This window comes from Pipistrellus kuhlii, unplaced genomic scaffold (genome assembly GCF_014108245.1).
Source record: "Pipistrellus kuhlii isolate mPipKuh1 unplaced genomic scaffold, mPipKuh1.p scaffold_m20_p_9, whole genome shotgun sequence".
In the NCBI taxonomy this organism is placed as follows: domain Eukaryota; kingdom Metazoa; phylum Chordata; class Mammalia; order Chiroptera; family Vespertilionidae; genus Pipistrellus; species Pipistrellus kuhlii.
The window spans coordinates 9,295,625-9,322,293 of NW_023425595.1; the positions used below are offsets into that span (position 1 = coordinate 9,295,625).

A 26,669-nucleotide genomic window follows, 5' to 3' on the forward strand; every position below is an offset into this window, starting at 1 on the left:
GAAGGGAGAAGGGAGTGAGGGAGGGAAACACTGATATGAAAACAAAACATCAATCGGCTGCTTCCCACAATCACCCAACTGGGGAACAAATCCACAACCTAAGTAAGCATGTGCCCTGACCAGGAATTGAAAGGGCAACCTTTTTGGTGCACAGGAGGACACTCAACCACTGAGCCATATCAGCCAGGGTTGCTCCCTTCCATTAATTAACATTTACTTAGTGCCAACAATGTTGCAGATACTGTATAGACGCTATTTGGTAAGCTCACAATCTAAAGAGACATGAATTTTCATAAAAATGTGAAACAAGCTGGTTGGGCTCAGTGGATAGAGTGTCTGTCGGCCTGCGGCCTGAAGGGTCCCAGGTTCGATTTTGGTCAAGGTCACATATTTTAGTTGCAGGCTTCTCCCTGGCTAGGGCCCTATTTCGGCTTATGCAGGAAGCAACCAATTGATGTATTTCTCTCATATCAATAATTTTCTCTGCCTTTCACTCTCTCTAAAAATTAATGGAAAAATGTCCTCGGGTAAGGATTTAAAAAAAAATAATAGAGTAAAACAAAGAGTGAAAGCATGAGAGAACACCATTAACAGAGAAATGGTTTGGTCTCTGGATGTCTTTGTAATAAGCAGCACTTTTTAGAAAAAAGCTTCTCCTCCTTAGTATATGACCTTCTTCCTAATAAAAAATCTTAAAAGAAGGCTCCCTCCAGGGAACAGACAACCACTATACAGCTGACTGGATATAGATTATAAAAAAAAAAATGAGATAATATTTGTTAATTCTTCTGAACCCCTGGCATGTAACACAGCAGAAATTTATAAGCTTAGTTTCTCAGCATCAAAATATTTTTATTATGACAACATTTTATAACCCACACTTCCACCCCACTCACGAGAACTTCTCTGAATCCAGATTCACTTGTAACATCTCAGTTTAAATTTCCCTGAGATACACACTTCAGTATGACATTTTTTTCCTTGGTAGCCAATTAAATAAAAAATTGATTTTTTTTTTAACAGGGTAACACTTTAATCTGCAGTTGTATTTCATTTACATGAACATGTCATTTCCTCCTCCTCCTTCCAAGGTGCATTCCGTACACAACCACCCATCCGATCAGAAAGAGCCAAACCCTCCTGGGAGAACATTCTTGCACGCTAGACAACCTACATGTTATGTTCTGCTGCAAATCAACTCCTGCTTTGAGAAACTGAGCTTGTTAGAGCTTACTGGTCTCCAAATAGTGAACAATTTTATACCTATTTCTGCATATCACTACAAAGGATTTTGTCATCTTTTTATCTTTTATTTCTTATCTTTTAGAGAACTGTCTTCATTGCTCTGTTACTCCTAGTGTTTTTCCAATTGTTTGCTCAACTGGTCAAAAGATTATTCAGAGAGCAAACAAGCCCTAAAATATGAGAAAAAGATTCTTCCTACTTTTCTCTAATTGCTGCAGGCCACTGCATGGGAAGATTTGTTAACATTAGTTTACTGATAGTGCCTTTGCCCCAGTTTCAACTGCAGAGAAAAGTACATATACTATAACAGCTCATTTTCAAGATGAGGATATGACTAGATTATGTATTCTCAACATGGGCAATATTACCCTCATGGGGGTAAAAACTAGCTCATAAGGGTAGCGGGGGAATCTTAGTACAATAGCTAGTTCTCTTCCTATGTACTGCAGTAGATAAACAGATATACAGCACATCCGTGATATTAAAATTTCATGACAATAGAGATGATTAGGGGGAAAATGTCTAAAAAGGCTCATAAGAAGGCTCTAAGAAGGGTAATAATAAAATAGAGGTTGAGAAATACTATTTTAGAGAAAACAATACCCCCAAACAAAATATTCTTTACAATCTTACAGATTCATAGACAGAGACCCAAATGATCACGATTTTCCTAAGGCCTGAGGAAGACAGCATTTGGGGGATGCTGTCAATGAGTCCACTGACCTCACACCCCTATTGAGGGCCCTGTAGCACACCACTCAAATTAGGTAAATATATATTTATATATCCTTCCCTTTATTTTATTTTGTATTTTTAATTTAAGAGAGAGAGAGAGAGAGAGAGACAGATACACGGAAGGAGGGAGATAAAGAGGGGGAGGGAGGGAAAGAGAAAGAGATAGAGAAACAATGATTTGTTGTCCTACTTATTTATGTATTCACCTGTTGTTTCTTGTATGTGCCCTGACCAGGGATTGAACCTTCAACCCTGGCATATCGGGACAATGCTCTAACCAATTTAGCTACCCAGGTAGGACTATGCCCTTCCTTTTAACATTTACAGAAGATTTTATAATAATCACATCTAATCAGAAACTTTTGCTAAACTTCTGGGTCACGAGAAGGTGAAGGTTCCTATGGGACTTCCTTAATAGGGACTTTCTTATTTTTATAGGCCTCCTTGATAATGAAAACCATTTTTTAAATTCTAGATCTACTGTTTCCCAGCTCAAAATCATTCAGTTGCACTCTGACCCTAGCTCAATTCCACTGAGCTTATGAATTGTTCCCCTGGTTTGCTTATCTATTGTAGATGGCTGACATCTTCCTTTAACCACTAGCTTCTCTCAAATTACTTTAGTTCCTTATCATTTATTTCCTCCAACTTCTCATAGAAAAGCATATAACCCTAAATGGAAGAAGATAAATTGACTTTCTCAGTATATGATGAACGAAATGCTAGTTGCTAAAAGTAGAAAATAAATGGAAGAAACAAATCCCATATTCTAAAGGTTTAAAATATGAGGAAGAAGATGAGAACTACGAACAGGAAAACAGTTACGGAAAATACCAGATGCTTTATGAGTGCTGTGGATTTGCAACTGGTAACACAAATGGCTAAGGCTCCAATCCACTGCTCTAGAAGCACCCTGAGCATGCCTCAAGAAACATCATTTGGAGAACAGCTGTGCTATAAAATAAACATGTGTGAAGAGACTAGGGAGGTGTTCCCTGCCACAGTGCCAGGGTGCTGAGAAGAAAAGAAGCCTGGCACCAGGAAGTGTCAGTTTTTGGTGCCATGTAAACATAGATTAGGAAGCCAACGATGCCAGCAACAGATTGTCACCAGGTTCTCTTCTGCAAGAACTGCTGGCCAACCAAGCCTCTCTCTCAGAAATATCAGGAAGAAAAAGTACCACTCTACTAAAAAAAAAAAAAACACAAAAAACAACAACCATTTAGTATAAGGTGAAGGTATAGGACGTGCCAGAATGAGTCAATGAGCCAAGCTATAAAATATCAGATAGGAGGCACTTAGCCTTAGAAACCAAATCCCGATGAAGGATTTCTGAGACAATAAGGTTTTCTCAGTAACAACAGAATGGAACAAGCTAGACTCAAGGTTTCTCAACCTCCACTGTTGATACTGTGCGCCAATAATTGTTTACAGGGTGGGGTGGGTCTTGTGCATTGTAGAATGTTTAAGCAACATCCCTGGCCTCTCCTTACAGATAAGAAACCAGATAAGTTTCCTTATCTATTAAAAAAAAAAAAGGTATAACAAGAATACATACAACTTATAGAATTGTTGGGAGAACTAACTGAAACAATAAATGTAATGTGTCATCATTAAAATTACTTTGACTCTAACTGGTTTGGCTCAGTGGATAGAGCGTTGGCCTGTGGACTGAAGGGTCCCAAGTTCCATTCCGGTCAAGGGCACATGCCCAGGTTGCAATATTGATCCCCAGTATGAGGCCTGTAGGAGGCAGCCTGATCAATAATTCTATTTTTAAAAAAACATATTTTATTGACTTTTTACAGAGAGGAAGGGAGAGAGATAGAGAGTTAGAAACGTCGATGAGAGAGAGACATCGACCAGCTGCCCTTGCACACCCCCTACTGGGAATGTGCCCGCAACCAATGCACATGCCCTTGACCAGAATCGAACCTGGGACCTTTCAGTCCGCAGACCGATGCTCTACCACTGAGCCAAACCAGTTTCGGCAATTCTCTCTAATTATTGATGTTGCTATCTCTCTTTCCTCTCCCTTCCTCTGAAATCAACTTAAAAAAATTAAATTACTTTGATAATTTACTCCAATCTCTGTATGCTTTTCCTCAATGGAAAGTCCTTTTGTAAGAGACTGGTCCAAATAATGTGTCAGCGCCAAGAGAAAGAAGTACTTAATTTTTTATTTATTTATTTATTTATTTTTTTATCCTCACCCTAGGACTTAGTGAGAGGAAAAGAGAAAGATTGATGTGTGAGAGAAACATCAATCAATTGGTTGGTTGCCTTCAATACATGCCCTGACCAAGGATCGAACATGCAACCTTTTGGTACACAGGATGACATTCAACCGAGCCACTCTGGCTGGGCAATAATTAATTTCAGAGTTAAGGCCAACTGTCTAGAGTAGCTGAGGCCCAGCCAGGAGCTGCAGCAAGAGAAGGTACTACTGCAGGAGATATGGAGGCCTCCATCCAGGTGGGGACCAGCTGTGCTGGCGCCTCCCCCATCCCTCACCCCAGGGTGCTGCCCTGCTGCCCTGCTGCCCTGTGCCTTGTGCCACCCACAGGAGGGGAAGCGGAGAAGAGTAGCCTAGGCCCGACGCTCTTTACAAAAGATGCTGTCAGACCACAAGGGAAGTAAAATAGAAATCAGTAACAAACAGATAACTGGCAAATTATAAAAGAATTAGAAATTAAGCAACACATTTTAAATAACACATGGCTCAAAGAAGACATCTCCAGAGAAATTTTAAAGTATTTTGAACTAAATGAAAATGAAAATATAATGTATTAAAATTTGTGGGGTACAACAAAAGCAGTGCTAAGAAGGAAATTTACCACGATAATTTAAGCTTCTACCCTAGGAAACAAAAAGAGCAAATGAAATCAAAAGTAAACAGAAGAAAATAAATAAAAATTAGAGAGGTGAAATTAAAAACAAGCAATCAATAGAGAAAAATGAAATCAGTAAAACCCAAAGCTAGTTGTTTAAAAAAATAATAAAATCAATAAACCTCTAGACAGGCAGGAGGGGGAGAGGGGAGGAGAGAGGGGCAGGCCCTGGCTTGATTCTTCCTCACATTTCCAAAGGGCCAAAGCATTCCTGTGGCTGTGATCTTACCTCTTCTATCTTAAGACCTTCCTTTGTTTCAGAAGTACATGCAGAAAATATTTAATATTTTTATTTAAATTTTTTATTTTGATTGATATTAGAGAAAAGAAGAGGGAGAGGGAGAGATCTATTTATTGTTCTATTTACTTATATGCATTCATTGGTTGCTTTTTGTATGTGCCTTGACCAGACATGCAGAAATTTAAATGCATATTGTTAAATGAAAGAAGCAAAAATCTATATACTGTATAATTCTAACTATAATATATGACATATACAGTTTGAAAAATCAAAAATCTACGGACACAGCAAAAAGTCAGCAGTTGCCAAGGGTTTGGGGGAGGGGAGGTATATAGATGGAAGACAAAGAGATTTGGGGGGATTATTAAGCTATTTTGTATGATACTATAATGACAAATAAATGTCATACATTTGCTAAAACCCACAGAACTTACAACTAAGAGTGAATGCTAATGTGTAATCTGTGAACTCTGGGTAATAATGACATGTTAATGTTCATGAACTATAACAATGTTCCATTCTGATGCAGGATGCTGATGGTGGGAAAGGCTATGGGTGTGTGTGTAGGGAGGAGGTATATAGGCATTCTCTGTACTTTCCACGCAATTTTCCTGTAAACCTAAGACTACTCTAAAAAAGGTCCATTAAATTGAGAGAGAGGGTGAGAGAAAGAAAGAGAGAAAAAATATAGATAGATAGAGACTAGAGAGAGCCCAAGACTGTCATTCATGTTCTAGGAAACAGCAGCTATCTATAAGGATACTATTAGTCATGGCAGTCTACCTTCTACCATACTCTACAGAGTTCTCCTGGAGTTTCAGAGCAAAAGAACAAATAAGGATTATCGTGATGAGACAAAACAAGGAGCAGAGGACACTTAAATTCAGTGGTCCTGGCCAACTATCAGAGAATAGCAAAAACCAAGCTGCCAAGTCTCATTTTCTGAGTCAGGTCTTCAACCTCTAGGCCAGAAGCCTGGGACTGTGTCTAGGGATAAAATCTTAATAGTCACAACAGTCACATGGTAGGAGAGCTCTACCCAGCCTGAGAGCCTGCATGCATCTCTGCCTCTGCATCTCTTCTGCTGCCTGGAAAAAAAGAATTAGGAGCCATTTTTTCAAAACACTTTTTTCCCCCTGCCTCTTTCAAAGATCTGTTCTAGGAGCAGGGAAATAAAGAGTATGATTCAACAGTACAGTGAAAATATGGAACAATGGGAATCATTAGCAAATCTATCAGAAAAGCTAATTCAGGAGGGTAAAAAAGGGCAAGTTACAAAGAAGGAAACAATTAAATTATATTTCAGCCCTATAAAATTGTCCAATTTGAGTGCCTCACTTAGAATGAGCATCTCTGACTGTGCTGCTGCTGGAACAAAAATGGGGCTGGGGGCGTAAACACTCATCAACATGGAAACATAATTACTATCTTTTTGCTTGGTTGTGATATAAAGTCAAGAATTAGTTTGCTGCCCTAGCCGGTTTGGCTCAGTGGACAGAGCATCGACCTGTGGACTAAAGGGCCCTGGGTTTGATTCTGGCCAAGGGCACAGCCCAGGCTGCGGGCTCAATCAGCATAGACACAGCTGGTCCTCATAGCCAATTGGCCTGGAGATCAATTCCCCCCAGTGATACCAACAACAATTAAGACTATAACAAGGCTAAGCATACAGTCCACAAAGGGGTGCACCAAGAGCGTCCACCTCAGGTATTTGGGGAAGCTGAGCCTCTGTACCCTATAGGACACCTAGCACACAAAGCTACCCTACTAACGCAGGGAAGCAGCTAAAATGTGAAGACAAAGAAACAGATCATAAATGAAAGAAATGGAGGAAAGCAAAAGACTGGCTATAGAGTTCAAAACCACGGTTATAAGGTTTTTCAAGAATTTCCTAGAAAAGGCCAATAAATTTAGTGAAACCCTCGAGGATATGAAAAAGGACCAACTAGAAATTAAACATACATTGACTGAAATAAAAAATATTATTCAGGGACCTAACAGCAGACTAGAGGACCACAAGAATCAAGTCAAAGATTTGAAATACAAAGAAGCAAAAAACAGCCGGAAAAGAAAAGAAAAAAAGAAAAAAAAAATCCAAAAAGTTGAAGATAGTGTAAGGAACCTCTGGGACAACTTCAAGTGTACCAACATCTGAATTATGAGAGTGTGAGAAGAAGAGATAGAACAAGATACTGAAAATATATTTGAAGAAATAATGACCGAAAATTTGCCTCATCAGGTGAAAGAAATAAGACTTCAAGTCCAGGAAGCACACAGAACCCCAAACAAAAGGAATTCAAAGAGAACCACACCAAGACACAGCATAATTAAAATGCCAAGAGCAAAAGAGAAAATATTAAAAGCAGCAAGAGAAAAACAGTTAGCTACCTACAAGGGAGCACCCATACGATTGTCAGCTGATTTCTCAACAGAAACTATGCATGCCAGAAGTGAGTGACAAGAAATATTCAAAGTGATGAATAGCAAGAACCTACAACCAAGATTACTCTACCCAGCAAAGCTATCATTCAGAATTGAAGGTCAAAGAGCATAACAAATAAGAAAAAGCTAAAGGAGTTCATCAACACCAAACCAGTATTATATGAAATGCTGAAAGGTATTCTTTAAGAAGAGGAAGAAGAAGCCCTAACTGATTTGGCTCAGTAGGTAGAACATCAGCCTGCAGACTGAAGAGTCACAGGTTTGATTCCAGCAAGGGCATGTACCTTGGTTGTGTGCACATCCCCAGTAGGGGTCGTGCAGGAGGCAGCTGATCAATGCTTCTCTCTAATAGATGTTTCTAACTCTCTATCGCTCTTCCTTCCTCTCTGAAAAAATCAATAAAATATATATTTTTTAAAAAGAAAAAAAGAAAAAGGTAAAGATAAAAATTATGAACAACAAATATTAATACATGGCTATCAATAAGTGAATCTAAAAATCAAGTGAATAAAAAAATCTGATGAATAGAATAAACTGGTGAATATAATAGAATCAGGGGCACAGAATGGGAGTGGACTGACAATTCTTGGGGGGGAAAGGGTGTGGGGGGGGTGCAGGAAAAGACTGGACAAAAAGCATACACCTATGGATGAGGACAGTGGGGGGGAAGGTAAGGAGAGGGTGGGATGGGAACCAGGTGGAGGGGAGATATAGGTGGGGGGTGAGAGAGGAACAATTGTAATAATTTGAACAATAAAGATTTATTAAAAAAAACAAAAACAACAGCAGCATTAATCTTGATTGTTGATAGGACAGCTGGTGTCCTCTAGCTCTCTGAAGTCAAGCTAAGATGCTCCTGTGTGGGTAGATGAAGAAGCTGGGGCCCATTTTCATCACCATCCTGTAGACCTGCCTTTCTTCAATATATACATCCTAATGAAGCAATCATCTAACTTACACTAATGATGTAATTGGGACAAGTAATTATGAAAGCAGAACAAGCATTTTTAAATAACTATCATTCCCTTTCTTCCACCCACAAATATTATTTAAGACAAAAACAAATAAGCTCATAAGAACACATGCTTCTGGAAAATTATTAGAAACAGCATTCCAAAACCTACAACCTTCAGGAGAAATGGAGGAAAAACCCAACAACCCCAAAACAAAAACAAAAAACCTGGCATTCACCCTCACCAGGCAGGGATTTCCTCAAAGCCTCTAGCTCTGACAGAAAACATGCACAGGTGATCCAAGTATTAAGAATTACTCTACCTCCACATCCCCCACAACCTGGCAGTTCCTATATTTAGGTCCCAGCAAGCCCTGTTGCTGGGAGGACACTGGTTTAGGCAGGAGGTCCCTGAGTGAAGCCAGGAAAGAAGTCACGAAAGCAATCATCCTCTCATTGCTGCACAATAGAGCTGCTAACGGGGGTGCCTCAGCAGCATAAAGATGGGCAGAGAAGGGAAAGGGTAGAGAGCTGAGGGAGAAAGAGGTGAGAGAGAAAGATAGAGAGCGCGACTGACCGACTGACTCAAACACTGAACATCTCTCACCAAACACTTGTCTGAAATTGCTGAGACTCCTGCAGCTTTTATTGTTTGGTAGAAGCACAAGTGAGTGGAATTGGACCAGAGGGTCTTGGGCTTGTCAGCAGCAGGAGGGAAACGACCTTTATTGCTGCAAAGAGGATGCAGATTTCAAAAGCCTAAATCTGCAAAGAGGGGAAATGGAAATGTGCTGAACGTGGGTTTGACTGGCAGCTTTCCTCATCTGTCGATCACAGGGTAATAAACACTGGGAGATGGCAGAAATGAAGATAAATGCTTTCAGCAGCACCGTTCCCCACCCTCCTCTCCCCTTCCGCCCCCACTCAGCACATGACAAGGGAGTTAAAGCAAGAAAATAAATCAGCTTCTTAACCAACTCTTTTGTTAAAACTTTCCTTACAGGCCACCTACACGTGCATTATTCCTCTATGAGCCTACATTCTCATTAGGAGGCCCAGTTCGTAAAGGGCGAAAAGCTCCTGTCAAATCACACCTGTGCATTTTAGGCTACAGCATTGCTGGGCTGACTCAGTCAGGGCCAACATGTAGGAAAGAGGCCAGATTGCTCTGCCCCTGCCTGTGATATTTTCTAATCCACAGCCTGGGTCACTCAGTTTGGAGGAGTCTTTGGAGCACCACAGACAGCATGCCACTTCCCTGTGATCATTGCCACAAGACTATTTATCCAGGGACAGAAAGGCTAAGCCCCAAGGGGTAACAAAGAAGCCCCATGGGCTTGAAGGACAAAGGTCAGGTCAGAAAGTGGACTACAGGATACTTGGTCTTGACCACCAAGTTCACATTCACTTTGGAATGAAGGGAACAATTGTAAGATCAACTATCTTATGTTTTTCCACAAGTGGGTCCAAGGGAAATATTGTAAATGTTGGGACTTGTGATCACAATATTGAGATAAAGCATCCAGCCAACTTGGTTTTTGTAGAGAGACTACAGTTTTTTGAGAAAGGCCAAAGGTTAGCAATTTCTAATGAATGTGTTGACAGTTGCTTATAGAAAGATGATTGGGAATTTTGTTGTAAAAACTACATCCTGATTCTGCTAAAAGTGGGTCTGACAAAATCTTAGTAACTAGATCTTTTAAGGCAGACTCTACTCTATTGGCCCAGCCAGTCTGTTCACTAGATCCCAAAGTGGCAAAAAGGATTCCAGACCTTGTTCTAAAGTATAGGCACCAACTAGTGGAAAGTATGGAGCAAAAATAAGTGAAAAAGAGCATGGCAAATGGTTCCGTTTCAAAACATAAATTGCTTAGCAATCTGAGTGGTCCCCAGAGCCATACACATGCTGTGGGATTCTAGGAGAACAATACTTGTCACATAAAGATTGCTAAATTGAAATAGTTTCTTATTAAAATCCACTGTTCAGACATTACTACTAGAACAAAGTGGGAAAGCATTATTAACAAGTCTTGTATTGAGACACTGCTATAAGGATGTACCTGGAAACTACATTGCACTCCAGATTAGCCTTTCTAGAAGTCTTTTAACCTAAATAAAATCCCACCTCCTCCTGAAAGCTTTTCTGAATTAGAGGGGAATCCCTACCCACACAACATTAGCTACTTTTAGAACACAAAACATTTGTCGTCCTTTAGGTACCTGGCTGTAAGTACATAAAGTATGCTCTGAGTGCAAGCTTTTGTAGCTCTGTGTACACTTATACATCAATGTTCAGTTGGTACGGTGTGGCCTCTTACCTTATTTTTAAAGGTAGTGAACTTGAGAGAAGGGGTCAGCTTTTCAGTTGTATTTTAAATACTACACATTTAAAGGTCTTAGAATATTGCCATTTATTCAGGAGACATGAAATACACAGGGTGAGAAGAATTAATGGGAACTGCAAGGAATGTTATGCCAGCCTTATAAACTGTGAGAAGTTTATATAAATTCTATATATATGTCCTAGATAGTCTTAGAACCAAATCACGTGTTAAGGAAATTTTCAGTCTGGTATCTACATCCAGGAATGGACTATGCAAAATTATGGCTTGTAAAAAAAGCTTGAATTTTATTGTAAATCAACCTAAACATCCATCAAAAAGAAAACTGTTAATAAACTTGGTCAATTATACTATGGAACATCATACAGCCATTAAAAAGAATAAATTACACAGGAAGATGTAATTTAGATACAGGAAGATGTCCTTGATATATTGTTCTGTATGATCCTGCCTCTATTAAAAAATAAAATGAAGAAAATTATGTAAGTGTCATCACCTATGTGATGACTGTGCATGGAAAAATAAATTGGAAAGATACATTCCAAACTATTAAGCATTTGGGAAATGAGACTGGGGATGAAGGTGGTGAGGAGAAACTTTTTATAGTACATATTTTGATATTTTCTGAATTATTTGCAATGAAACTATTATTTTTACAAATTTTAAAAAGAATGATAAACTATTTTTATAATAACCTATTAAAATTATACATTTTGCCAATTAATATCCCCTATATTCAGCATATACATTTATTTGTTCAACGAAGCTAACTAGTTGAAACACTTTAGAAAAACTCCTTGGTTCTGGGTTTACAATAAAATTCACAAATCTCAAGTTTTATTTTCACTCAGTGCCAATAAGAATGGTACCATGAGATGCCCTTTATATCAATAGTAAATCTAAGAAGGTATGTCTTTGATAGTCCATAAATCTGTGGTGTGTGACTAAAAAGGAGCTTTACCCAGAAATTCCATCTCTGGGAAAATATCTTAGAAAAAATGCCATACAAGGATGTGTGTCATATATGTTGTATTGTAATAGTAAAAACCTAGAAAGTTTCATATTCACCAATAAGTGAATCTATATGTATAAAAGGCTGTGTTCATCCAATGAAACCATCCAGAAGGCAACTATCAATGACATATGGCCACACAAACTTTGTGCCCCACAAAAGCAGAGACTCTAAGGCACATGTGTCAAACACAAGGCCCTCGGGCCAAATCCGTCCCGCCAGGCCTTGCAATGTGGCCCGCACCGCGCTGTCATCACTGCACTCCGCTGCGTTTCCATCACAATGACAGTTTATGACTGTTCAGTAAACCATTCGGCCCGTGATTTAGGCTGGATTTTAAATTTTGGCCCCTTCTCTGATTGAGTTCGACACCCCTACTCTAAGGGCTTCCTAGGTTCACACTAGGAACAGTCTGTCTGCACAGATGAAATGTACTAACAGATGCCCAGCTCCAAGCTTTTCTCTTAGAGACCATCTTAATGCCATATAACATCTTACCTGAAAACAAAAAAGGCTTATATTTCATGTCAAGTTAGATAAGTTCCTGAGAAAGACCTGTGGCAAAATTCCAGTGTTTAAAGTGAGTCTTCAAAAGCAGACTCACTGTTGCATGACAGCCTGCAAACTTTTCCATAAGCCAGCCACGTGGGGTGTGGGTAACATCATGAAATGACCTTGCAATTAACACTAAGCTTGTCCCTTAAAAAGTCACCTATCTTCCTTTCTCCTCTCCTTTCTTCAATCCATCTTTCAAAGCCAGGTTTATTTATTTCCTCACCCAAAGATAAGTTTACTGATTATAACACACACGGAGAGGGGAGAGGAAAACACTGATTGACTGCCTCCATATGCACCCTGACCAGGGAGCAACCTGGGTATGTGTCCTGGCTGGTTATTGAACTGACAACCTTTTGGTGTATGGGACGACTCCAACCAACTGAGCCAGCTGGCTAGGGCAGACTGATTTCTTTTTTTAAAGCAGTTTTGAGTGTCACTCATTCGCTCAAAAAGCTTTAATGTCATTGTCTAACGAAGATAAATTCCTTGGTCTCTGTTCAAGGCAATCAACAATCTATCTTTTGTGCTTATTTCCCACTGCTCATTATTCACATAATTTTGTAAATATGTTTTAAATATACTCCTGCTTTTATACTTTTGCTTATCCTATTTCTACTATTATATTCCTTCTTCTCTCCTTTAATAAATGCTAATGTCCCTCCGTCCCTATTCCCCATTCAAAGACTTCCTCAACCCCCCTTTTCTAAGCCATCTTTTCTGCTCTCACTAACCTGATTTGATCTTCTCTTTGCAAGTCCCACAGCCTTTTGTTTCTCTTATTTTGTCATATTCCTTCTGCTCTATCTCCTGCCATCTTGTTGAGACAGCACTCCCTACTCTTATTCACTCTTCTTGAGGACAGGTATAAAATTCAGTCTACCAGAGGCCAACTTAAAAAATCTATAAACCAAGTATGCTTGCTTTGTTCCCCTCAACGCTTTCCCTGAACCTGTATTCCCTCAGAGTATTCATACGTAGGTTCGTGAGAGGAAGGACACACAATTTTCTTATCTTTTCATGAAATATCTTGAAGCTCTCCCACACAGTGTACAATAACTCCATATTAAATATAGAAACAAAGGTTTACTTGAGTATGTGTGAGTCTTAGCCCCTTGAGAGGAAGGACTATCTTAAATCCCCTGAGAGACTTAAGTGCCTCTCAGTTCTGTGCCCCAAAGTGCACCTTGAACAAAATACACAGCTGCAACTCAATTTGTTAACTTGGAGCCAGAGTGCCTTTGGCTTTGAGAAATAGCCACTCAACCATCAGAAGGACACTTGCAGAATTCCTAAAACCCTTTTTGTTTGATCTCTGAGACTCTAAGAAAGCACCTAGCCTCTGGAAATCTACCCAGTACAGTATTCAGGGCACTAAGAAATTGATGGTTACAAGCAGGAAGAACACTCCAAAAATTTTTCTTTCTAAGTGCAGTCAAAACAAAGCAGGGTGGGTAGATTTTCTACTATATGTTGGTATAAAATTAAAAAGTTTCTCCCTCTGGCCTCTGGAGGATCCAAGCTGGGAGGAGGCTGTCCCCTTTGTCTGTCTCTGCAAGGCTCTTGCCTTGAGGCATACAAGATGAACACTGCCATTTCATGCTCTGAAAAGTCATAAAAGGCAAGATGGGGAGCTTTTCACTCTAGGAAATGCCTAGTAGTCAGAGACGGCTCTGTTTCGTTCAATAGATAAGTAGGGATGTTGAGGTTAAAAAGCAAAATTTCCAACAATGTTTAATGAAAGGTTTGGAGACAATGTACAGAATTAGGCAATGGGATAAACTCCAAGAAGAGAGGAGCAGGTGCCAGAGCAAATATGCAGCAGAGACTCAGCACCAGACGTTTTCATACATTCAAAAATTTCCATGTATTTAAAATGTCATCAGGACGCCCTGTGAGGACGGACTTGATGCAACAATTAAGGGATGCAGGCTTATCCCTCTTGGCACAAAATACCCACAAATAAGACCTCAGTATAAAAGTCAAAAGAAAAAAGAAATAAAATCTTTACTATAAAAAAATAGAGCAGTTGTTACATCCTCTTATCTTAACTGATTATTAGCTATAGACCTTGTAAAGAGGCAAACAAAATTCATATACTGTATTTAGAGACATATAGCTCTCAACGTGGGTTTTAAACCTTGAGTCTATCGATGGGCTTCAGGAAGTCCAAGAAATGGTTTACTGAAATAGAAAATATAATTGTATGTATGCATTTATTGTACTAATTGTGTTTTTTGTTTTCTATAGTATTTTACAGAGTTTTGATATCTTGGGGCCTCGTGGACTAAGAAACTGCCTCTTTCAGAATTGGCTAATTCCTAAAGGTAGGAAACAATTTAACTGCAAGCATCCAAACCAACCAATCCAGAGTCCATACCTCCAACCACTTTATCAAACACAGCAAACCAATAATTTCCTCTGCCCTAAAGCACCCAGGGCTAGATATGGACAATTAGGGACCATCCCATAGTCCAGAACCTGTGAAAATTATTCAAACTATCTAATCCTGAACTTACTGATTGTACTGACTGGCCTCACCCACTTCTTCCCCTAAAAATCCCAACAACGGCTCTGGTGAACTCATGTTTTACCCCAGCCTTATCCTGCCTCCTACATAGATACTTCCCTATGTAGCCCTGTGTGGTGTGTTCCCCTCCTCTTGGGAACTGTAAGTAACAAATTTTCTTTTTAATGGCAATCGTCTCCTCATCTGCTGGTCTTACAGTACCTGAATAAAACTAGAATCCCAGTTATATTTTAATACAGGTATGTGAGCTATGTGTACACATTCTCACAGTATTCACTGTCTTCTAAAGATTAAGAACTAATGCTAAAACCGGTTTGGCTCAGTGGATGGAGCGTCGGTCTGTGGACTGAAAGGTCCCAGGTTCAATTCTGGTCAAGGGCATATATAATACATTGGTTGCGGGCACATCCCCAGTAGGGGGTGTGCAGGAGGCTGCTGGTTGATGTTTCTCTCTCATTGATGTTTCTAGCTTTCTATCCCTCTCCCTCTCTGTAAAAAAAAAAAAAATCAATAAAATATATTTAAAAAAAAAAAAAGATTAAGAACTAATGACCCAAACGTTTCAGGTCACATTGGGGCTCTCGCTCAGTGGACAAGAATGTGTCACTGACGAAGCTTCTCTAGGGCACACGTAAAGCCACGTGGTTGTACTTAAAGAGTACAAAGAGAAATAGTGGAGACTGTGCTTATTCTGTTTTTTTTTGTTTGTTTGTTTTTTGTGGTTCCCCCCACCCCCTTTAGCTTTTTGCAGTGCAGGGGATCATAAAGCAAGGGAGTATAAGGGGGAAAGGTTTATAAACCCCCAAAGTGGTGACGGTAATAAATTAGCCATTTCTCCCAAATAAAAAAATTCTGAATGCCTAAAAACAACTTCAGGATTTGGAAGATTAGAGAATGATTCTCCGGGTTATGTTTTGTAAAAACAACTAGCACACTGTGTCAACCAAGGACAGCACCACCAGCAAAGAGATAATTCTTGGCCTCCAACCTCTCAATAAGGCTGAGAGAGATAGAGATTTTTAGACCAAAGAAAAGAGTCCTGAGACATGCCTAGAATAAAGAGTAGTGATCCCAGAACAGAAAACTTTTTGATGGCTGAATGAGGACCTAATATTAAACAGATATCTATCAAACATAACACTGTGAAAGATGTATATAAAATGGTAATAAGATGTCCTTCTTGCTTTGTTGGAGCTTATAATCCAGTTGGGAAGATAAGACATCAAAAACATTACAAACAAGAAAAGGCAATGTAAGTGTCTAATGAGTGGTATAGACAGCTAGTGGCACAGCTGTTTAGGAGAGGTCACTGGCTTGGGGAGGGGAGACCAGGAAGGCTTAGGAAAGAAAAAGGAGCTAGACGTTAAAAGAAGAGTGACAGGATTTAGAAAGGAGGAGAGGTGGAAGATGGTTCAGGATTGGAAGGGGCTTCGGGTTCAAGGGCAATATCAGTTCAGTGGGAAGCAAAAGCTTATATAGGGAATATAAAAATCCAGCTGAAAAAAGACAAAGAATTTGTCACCTGTGTGGCAGGAAATAGAAATCCTTTGACATTTTTGGAGCAAGGGAATTACAAAGTGGATAGCTTTTAAAATTTAATTTTAATCAAAGTACTTCATGTACATATTTTTAAAAAGTAAAGAGTATTATAGAGCTAATAAAGTTAAATGGCAGTCTCCTGCTCCATTCTATTCCTTGGTTTCTGCTCTCCAGAAGCAGTTACTTTTCAAATCTCTTAGCTGTTTTTCTTCTGCTAATTAACTCATATTTTTACTGCTACTAATTTTTCAATTTTGGCTATTATCTACTTGCTTTTTATAATGGGAGGTAATTTTTCCTACTCTCTTCCTTCCCCCTTCCTTTCAAAATAGTTTTTATCACATTTTTAGATTAAATAATATTAATTACTTACAGTTTCATAACTATATAAATAGTCAGCATATAGGAATACTGTAATAAATTTATATTTCCTTTTGTTTCTCTTGAAGAAGAAATATTCATCACTTGCTATTTGTCACTGTCTTTGTCACATTCCCTTTCTATAAAGGGCATATGCTTTTTTCCCCCCCAATTCCTTTACTGTTGTTTTAATATATTTTATTGATTTTTTACAGAGAGGAAGGGAGAGAGATAGAGAGCTAGAAACGTCGATGAGAGAGAAACATCGACCAGCTGCCTCTTGCACACCCCCTACCGGAGATGTGCCTGCAACCAATGTACATGCCCTTGCCTGGAATCGAACCTGAGACCCTTCAGTCCGCAGACCAACGCTCTACCACTGAGCCAAACCGGCTTCGGCGTCCTTTACTGTTGTTTTAAAGTGATTTGGGAGAGGATGAAGATAAATACACGTGGTCATTCTGAAGATAAATACACGTGGTCATTCTGTCATGTTTACCAAAAGTATCTCTTTGGTCACATTTTATGAAGAGTAATCTGGCAAGTGTTTCAGAAATGAAGAGTACAAGTTAAGAACTGCTACAATAAACATGCACTGAGAGTTATAACAATGTAAAAGTATAGGAACTTATTCAAAGCCCAAATTTTTATAGCCTAAATTGGATCAATTAACTAGGGTGTAGGAATTTGTTCCCCGAACTAGAACATTCAATTTATTTAGAAAAATGTTTTGTGGTACCACCCGGGGATAGGATGGTAAAAGGTAGAGGAAGCTCTTAGACTTTTGTTGAAGGAACGCTGACCAAATCAGTGTTGCCTTGAGTGGTTCTGTGCATTGTGAGAACAATGGGTGACACAGCTGATTAGAAAGTTTAGTAAGCAGTGTGTGATGGTAGTTTAAAAAAAAAAAAAAAAGGCCAATACATCGTTAAAGGAAGACTGTTATCAAATGTCAGATTTAGTAGGTTTAGACTTTATACTTATACTAGAGGCTCAGTGCACAAAATTCATGCACAGGAAGAGGGTCCCCCTCGGCTGGGCCTGCACTCTTTCCAATTTGGTACCCCTCAGGACCTCTGGCTCCTAACCACTCACCTGCCTGCCGGTCTGATCCCCTTAACTGCCCTTCCCTGACAGCCTGCTCTCCCCTATCTGCTCCCCCCTGCCTGCCTGATTGTCTCTAACCTCCTCTGCCTTGGGCCCGCCAACATGGCTTTGTCCAGAAGGACATCCAAGTCCAGAAGATGTTCAGTCTAATTAGCATATTACCCTTTTATTAGTATAGATGCCACCTTGTCCTAAAAATGCAGGTTGTTCCCAGATTTTCCTATCATGGAAGGGAAACCCGCAGTAGCATCTGGGTTCTGACCAGGGGTTATACACTTGTGCTTTATCTCAGCAGATGTGATTCCTAGAAGAAGAATCTTAAATGTACCTTGAACATTTCTTTTTTTCTTTAAAAAAAAATATATATTTTATTGATTTTTTTACAGAGAGGGAGAGGAATAGAGAGTTAGAAACATCGATCAGCTGCCTCTTGAACACACCCTACAAAGGATGTGCCCGAAACTAAGGTACATGCCCTTGATCAGAATCAAACCTGAGACTCTTCAGTCTGCAGGCTGACACTCTATCCACTGAGCCAAACCGGTTAGGGCATACCTTGAACATTTCTATCAAATTTGCCAAATCATCCTCCAAAAATGTTGAACTACTTTAAACTCCCACCAGCAACCGTGCATGTGCCCTCCGTTCCACTTTGATGCCAATATCACTGATTTTTCCCTAGAAGCTTCCCTCCTGTCAGCCGGAACTGCTTGGTACTTGAACCAACCTCAGTGTTCAGCTGGGGATTTGATTTCCCAAGATAGAATTATGGAGGAGGAAAAACAGTTTTCCTCTTCCTTTCTGAGTTCTTAGTGGAGGCCCTTGTAATGAAAAATAGATGACCAAGAGAAAACAACAGTTCATTAACATGTGTACCTCGTGTATATGTGGGAGATATCAGGGAAAAATGAATAACTCCCTAAGGTAGCTTAGAATGCAGATTTAAATACCTACCTTTTTCCTAGGGAAAGGGGATGGGAGATGTAAGCCTCTTAGAGGAGAGTAAATGAGTTTTAGGAAAGATGAATAGGGGTGGGGACAGGAGTCAGTCTTCTCTGCCTGATGATACTTCTCCCATGAGGGGACTTACGGCATTTAAGCTCCTCTTGGGGGGGTCTGATTTTAGGCAGATCAGAAGACTTCAGTGAAAGCCTCTGCACGCATTTGCTGTTTTTCAAGCATCCGCAGCTCAAGATCAACAATATAACAACACAGCATATGTTGGGGTGGCATGTTCTCTGACCTTCAGAATATACCCAACAAAAGCTTGTTTCCTCTCTTAGATGATTTGCCACAGTAGTGTTATTCCCTGGAGATGGCACTCTGGCCAGATCTTCCTGGGAGTGGTCATAATATACCCTGTGCTTGTAGAAGGTGTGGGCCACATCACTAAATAAACCAGAGCCAGTTTTATCATCTTGTGGAAAGGGAGATAAGGTTATGATTATTAATCTCCCTTTCCACAGGTTTCTTGCAGATTTGTGTCTCCATTGTTCACCCCCATCCCCCCGTGCAGCCCCAGCGACTCAATCATGGGGCTTTGGGGCTGCTGGGTGCCAGGCCTGCGGATTTGTGTGTCTGATCCAGTCCCCAGCAGCTCCAGCATTGCCTGGCTGCCATGGGCGTCACCAACTTTGATGGGTTAATTTGCATACTCACTCTTGATTGGCTGGTAGTGTAGCGGAGTGATGGTCATTTGCATGTTTCTCTTTTATTAGTGTAGATACTTTTATATACATAGCTGTAATATATTCTAATTGAAAATGCCCCAGGTAAAATGTGTTGTTATGGAGCTCTCTAGTTCCTAACCCTCCCTCCCTAAAAATGAAACCACTGTTTTTATAACAGAATTTGTTTATTATTCTGAATGTTTTAGGAATATAACCATAAGACATTATAGCAAAATAAGCTATAACAGAAGCACTGGGGAATAGAAATATGAAAAAAGGCAAGGTTCCTGACTTAAGGGAATTAATAATCTAGCAGAAAAGAGAGAATATATATCTATCCTACCTAATAAAAGGGTAATATGCAAATTAACTGTCACTTGGTCAGAAAGATGATGGTGCCCATAGTCACAAGATGGTAGCGCCCAGTCCTCTTAGCCCACCAGAGTCCCCCCAGTCCGGGGGAAGGAGGGCGGAGCGTGTGGCCACTGAGAGTGGGCAGCCTGGCAAAATGTTTGCTTCATCACCACATCAACGAGGCAAGTGTTCAGATGGGCCTCTGGGTTGTAGAGAGTCTTTGGGCCCTGCAGAGAGCTACTGGTGCACAGATTCGTGCACCAAGCTACTAGTATATACAATATAATAGAGAAATATGCTAATTAACCAGGACACCATAACGGGTTGACTGGACAGGAGGAGGTTGTGCACGCAATGTTGGGGAGCAAGGCAGCAGGGGCTTCTGCACTCCTGCATTGGGGGAAGACATGATCAGCAGGAAATTATATTGTTCCATGGAAATTATATTCTGGGTTCACCACATAGCATGTTAAATTATGTTAAATACCAAAGAGAAATATAAAATAGGGAAGAAAAATGGGAAATGCAAGGGGTTATGTGTTGGCAATTTTAAACAGGTTAGTCACTGAAAGACTTTAATGAATCCCTATTTTACAGATGAGGAAACTGAGCCTTAGATAAGTTAAACAACTTTCCTATGATCATCTAGCTAGTAAGAAGGGAGATGAAATTTGAATTCAACTGCTCTTACTATTAGGCTATACGGCCTCTCCCCAAGTCAGTGATAAACTCAGTTATAAAGGTTTGTTTTATCAGATATTTCTTTAAGATTATATTGGCACTTATAATCTCCCAGTGGGCTTTAGGAATAACTTTCTGTTTCAGTATTTGATGCTTTATTTCCCATCCACATTAACTTTTACAAAGTAGTGAATGGCCTAAGACCTTTGGTTGACAGCATAGCATGTTCTTTAAAAAGCTGAGAAGAGGTCAAAATAATGAGCCAGGGATAGCCAAGGGACACTTCATGAACTGCATTCAACTGCGAGAAGACAATACACTAACACTGGACAAATTTCTTTCTCCTTGCTGCTGTGAGCGCCTCAGTTCATCAAGAAGTAGTATTTATTTTGTCCTAAGGGTGCCTAGCACAACTCAGATGTTCTTTAGTGACTCCTTTTATTAAGCTGAGAATGCGTCCTTTTCAGCCACCTGAGCCCATCTCTGAGCATTGAGGTGCTGCTGTCATGGGAACATCTAAAGTAGACAGTCCCAGCTTGTCTGAAGTAGTTCAGGTATTGCAAATAATCTCGTGCTAAGGCACATATCTACTTTTATTCCTTCTGACTTCGGGTAATATCTCTTGCAAAGGAAGTGAGAGTACTTTACCATTTTTTCCTACATAATCCCTGGAGATAACATGGAAGTAAGTACCACATCCTCACCTGTCAAGTGGACAAAGACACAAAACAACTCACTCGAATTACAGTGAATTATTGAAGGAGCCACATAGACAACAACCTGTCTTTCAACTTCTAGTTCAGTTTCTAACACACAACATCAGTTCTCAATCTTTTGGTATTCATAACATACATTTGGGCACTTTGGTTCTTTATAAGTATATTTGAAGGGATTAAAAGACAGAACAACAGTCAAGTCAGCAATAATAAAAATGCAGACACTGTTATAATAAGACAATGTCTCACAGTGTCTCTCCGGTGGCCTTCAGTGCTGTGTCAATGAAAACAAATGTTCTCCCAGCAGACTGTTAACTCACCTCCTCGCCAGGCTAACTGCTCACATGTGTAGGAAACATAAGCTTTCTTTGGCACCTGCCTTTTACCTCTTACTCCTACCAACTTGTATCCTACTCTAGAAAACAGTGTGTGACTTCCTTAGTGTCAAAGTCAAGCTGCCGTTACAATAACAATTTTAGAAAAAGTGAATTTTACACACTGATCAAAACTTGGTGGCATACCAGCGAGCTAAGTTATGCAAGAAAAGTCAGCCTGCCTTCAGGAAAGCAAAGCTGCCTTCTCAACTAAGAACTCAACTGCAATTTAGTGGTTAATACGTTAATGCAACATAACTGAGGAAATGAGCAATTGATAAGTAGTGCCAAAGACTTATTCTCTAAGGACTACATCCTCCTCCATCATATCAGAATGACAGCCTCTGTGAAGCCAGGAAGAGTAAACTGACCCTATTTAAGGACGTCCGCACTAGAACAGACTTCCCCTAAAAAGCTTGTTGAGGAAGAAAAGGCTATTAAGTCTGGTTTGAGTGGTAGAGACTGTGGGTATGGTTGAAACACAAGGAAAACTAGAAAAGTTATAACTTGCATTTCTCTGATAGGGTGTGTTATATTGACGTCTTTGGGTAAAGCCTTATAATAGAATAGAGTTAATTATTTTCCTGTTACTTGTGGGGGAATTGTGACAGTGATATAGCGATCAGGGTTAAAGAATCAGATTAAATCTAGGACTTTTGTTTACAGAATAACAAAAGTAATTCAAATTACTGAGAAGGAAGGAAAATATTCATGGAACTTGGAAGGATAGTTACTGACGTTAACTTTTTCCACTAAATTTTCCGCATTTTGTGTAGGGCCTAGCACATAGTGGCACTCAAGGAGTACATACCACTGAATTTATTACATACAAACTTGGAAACAGGACTAATATCCAATTGAGAAGCAAAGAATGCCATAGTAAAATCAGTAAGTTTTGAAATTTCTTCCTGGTTAATTTCATAATAAAGTTAGTAAATACACTAGAAGAAATAGTTTCCAACGAATAGAGAGTAAAAAAACAAATAAGTGATGTGAGTTGTAAGATCTGTATGAACAGAATACATTCATGCACTTCTCAAATACAAAGAGAAACCCCAAATTCTACCCTTTGTTCTAATGTAGCTATGCTATCTGTTGGAGGGGGTGTGGGGAGGACACTAACATACAAAAGAACAGTACTCATTCCAGATTTTTTCATATGGCTAGCAGACAGGTTTGGGCACAAGAAAAAATAAAGCACTGGTTTAGGGAGAACATTTAACCCCCATCTACCTTCTATGAAGTTGCTGAACATGAACTTTAAGGCCAAAAAATTAAACAAAAACAAACAAACAAAACAAAAAATGAGTCAAGAAAGTCAAAAGATAAGCAACACAGGGTATAGTTGAGAAATGGAAATTTTAAGGCAGGGTTTGAAAAAGTCCAGGTATCTATAGCATAAGGAGGATGACTATACTATGTTCCTTGGGATCAATGTGAGAACCTGGAGAGGATGGGAGAAAATACTACTAAGTGGAATGGATAGAAAACATTTTTAAATGGAAAAAAGCCTTAACAACAGCAAAACATTAACATAAAAATGAAAGTATTGCAGGTCCTTCTGAAAGAGGAATAGCAACCCACCTAGCTTTAAACCCTAGTCAACCTAGGGGGCAGGCAGTCTCCATGATCCATTGGTTATCACAGGAATACAAAGGATTAACCATGATTAAAAGGAGGATTCAAGTCTTTGATTTCCTTCAAGAAAGCAGCTAAAGATTGGCTCCTTGATATTTCCTAATGTTTAACATTGAAAAACATCAAAGCCAAAGGAGAACATAAGCTAAATATCCAACAGTTTAATGTGCAGGTCCTAGGCTGAAGAAGGAACAGAGAGGCAAGCATTTCTTTAAGAAGTAGATTGGACCTTTCTAACCTGTATTAGTTTGCAATAGTCTTTGACTGAGTCTACATAGGCACACACACAAAAAAAAATCCCCTGCCATCATAGTCTGCACAATAAAGAAAAGGGAAAATATAAGAGGAGCTCTGAGGATAATTCCAATTGTTAAAGTTAGGTGTAAGGAATCAAGAGTTCAACATTTTCTTAGACAGGGCCCTGAGGCCATACCCAGCTTTGATAGTTTGTTATACACCTCACACAAAGTCCTGAATCATGTTAAATTGTAAAATGTAAAACTGTCAAATTTAAGCTAACATTGCTTCGCTCTTGATACAAGAACCCTATAATTTCTTGATAATTTTCACTCTTCCTTTAACGTCTCAGATCTGAAGAGAGGTGAAATAGAAAACTGTGGCATTTAAAATACGGAAGGCAGCTGAAACCGGTTTGGCTCAGTGGATAGAGCATCGGCCAGCGGACCGAAGGGTCCCAGGTTCGATTCCGGTCAAGGGCATGTACCTTGGTTGTGGGCACATCCCCAGTCGGGGATGTGCAAGAGGCAGCTGGTTGATGTTTCTCTCTCATCAACGCTTCTGACTCTCTATCCCTCTCAATTCCTCTCTGTGTAAAATCAATAAAATATATTTTAAAATACGGAAGGTAAAAAAGCAGGAAGAATACCAAGATTAAGATTATTTTTTGCAGGCTTTCTAAACACTGTTTCTTTAGGTGTCAGAAAAGAGCACTGTCTCTCTCCATAGCTGCATGAGCCTTTCAGACAAAAGTCTCTCTCCCACATAGTACAGGTATTAATGACATAAAAGAAAAGGTAGGCAACTCCACCTGGTGCCTGAAAACAAAGACTATTAAGTCCATGCTAATAGAAACTGAAACACGGAGTACCTGGTAATAATACAATAATAGAGGCAAAAAGTATACATAAACTTGAGAGAAATAAACAGCCTATAACCTCCAAATCCTATGGCCAGTTCCTCTATTGCTTCCATCCAAGGGCAGTTTGAGAAATTCTATAAATGAGTCTATAAATGTAAACATGTGTTTTCCGATGGTCTTAGGCTCTATAGCAGTGGGGTCACCTAAGAGCATAGGAAAACAGATATTTACATTATGATTCATAACAGTAGCAAAATTACAGTTATGAAGTAGCAACGAACATAATTTTATGGTTGGGAGTCACCACAACATTAGGAACTGTATTAAAGGGTCACGGCTCTAGAAAGGTTGAGAACCACTGACCTAAAACATGTGAGTGGAGAAACTCGACTTTTAAAAACAACTTATTTCAGCTTTGCATTGGTATTTTCAGTTTTTATTAGCTTACCTAAAAAGCAATATAACATTTGTACCACTTCCTCCCAGTCACCTCACTTCAGCAGAATCAATGAAAATATTTAGACCAAGAAACAGTTTATGGCTTTTATAAGCTCTCAATTCACTCTTAAGTTAGCAGTATTCATTTTGTCCTAAAGAAATGAAAGTTCAAATTCTGTGACCCATGCTAGATAAAGGCAAATGGAGGGGATGGGAACGGGGGACAAGGAGCAAAGGCAGAAGGAAGGAAGGGTATTGGTTGAATCTCATCACCACACACTCTAACCTCTTACCAGGCAATAAAAGATAAGCTCTAGTTTTATTTGGAGATATTCCCTGCCTGTTTAGATTGAACAGTCTGTACATTTCCACTCTTGGCACTATTCTTCCTTCCCAAGGGACATGCTATTCAACCTTCTCTTGGGAGCAGAATCTACATTTCCCCCATCCCAGACTCAGCTGAGCAGGTCCCTTCTCTTCACTTTCCAGCAGCAAATATGGCCACATAGACATTTCACACTGTGGCAACAGCTCTCTTTCTGCCTCATGGCTATTTCCTGAATCTTGGCTAAGCTCCAAGGCAGGGCAATGAGATGTTTAATAAGCGCAGGAACCTATTGGGTGCCATGTTGAGTTGTATGATCAAGTTCTTGTCAAAGCCAGTTAAAATCTCCAGTAACAACAAATATACATCTTTCCTGTACATAGGCTATCACAGTGGTCTGCAAACTCATTAGTCCACAGAGCCAAATATCAATAGTACAACGATCGAAATTTCTTTTTGAGAGCCAAATTTTTTAAACTTAAACTTCTTCTAATGCCACTTTTTCAAAATACACTTGCTCAAGCCATGGTATTTTGTGGAAAAGCCACACTCAAAGGGCCAAAGAACCGCATATGGCTCGAGAGCCATAGTTTGCCAACCACAGGGCTATCATATTTAAAAACAACTGCCCAGTGCAAAATCCAGGGCTCAACAGCAGACCACCAGTCATTGGGATGGTTGTGAAAGAACATTAAGGAAGTCCTTAAAAAATGACTATTGCCCAGTCAGAATGACTCAGTGGTTGAAGCATCAACCTATGAAATAAGAGGTCACAATTTGATTCCGGTGAGGACACATGCTCGAGTTTCGGGCTTGATCCCCAGTCGGGGGCATGTAGGAGGCAGCTGATGAATGATTCTCTCTCATCAATGATGTTTCTATCTCTTTCTTCCTTTCCTTTCCTCTCTGAAACCAATTAAAAATATATATATATATATATACACGTATAGATGGCACATACATACACACACACACACACACACACACACGTTATGTGTGTATGTATGTGTGTGTATTTAATGTATGACTGTCATTAAATTTGTCTCTATATACCCTGAAGTCCAATCCATGCATTCATGGGGGAAACACATAAAACAGGTTTGTTTTTGTTTTTGTTTTTGTTTTTTTATTATTATTATTTTATTTTATTTTTTTGCCAATCTCATCAAGTAGGCTAAGCAAAACGAAATCCTATACTTGAGGAGAACTGAATTCTAGCTTATCCCAACCACTGATATAAGAAACATAATGTGCCACAAAGACCCCCTAATTTCATTTTCAGGAAATTTTCTTCCAACTTGCTGCTGTTAAAGGAGCTGTAGATTTTAAATGATGCCATGGGCACAGGCTCACTTACAGCCAATTTAGTAAGTGTTCGCACAGTTAATTCTGTCAGTCTTAACTCCTACACAGAAATACCTGT

At 39.5% G+C, this 26,669-nt stretch overlaps 1 protein-coding gene across 14 annotated transcripts in view; it reads right to left on the reverse strand.

Moving 5' to 3' along the window:
- The window catches only part of AMBRA1 (autophagy and beclin 1 regulator 1), a 161,360-nt gene that overhangs the window by 42,520 nt on the left and 92,171 nt on the right, over positions 1–26,669 (reverse strand). The window lies entirely within an intron of this gene.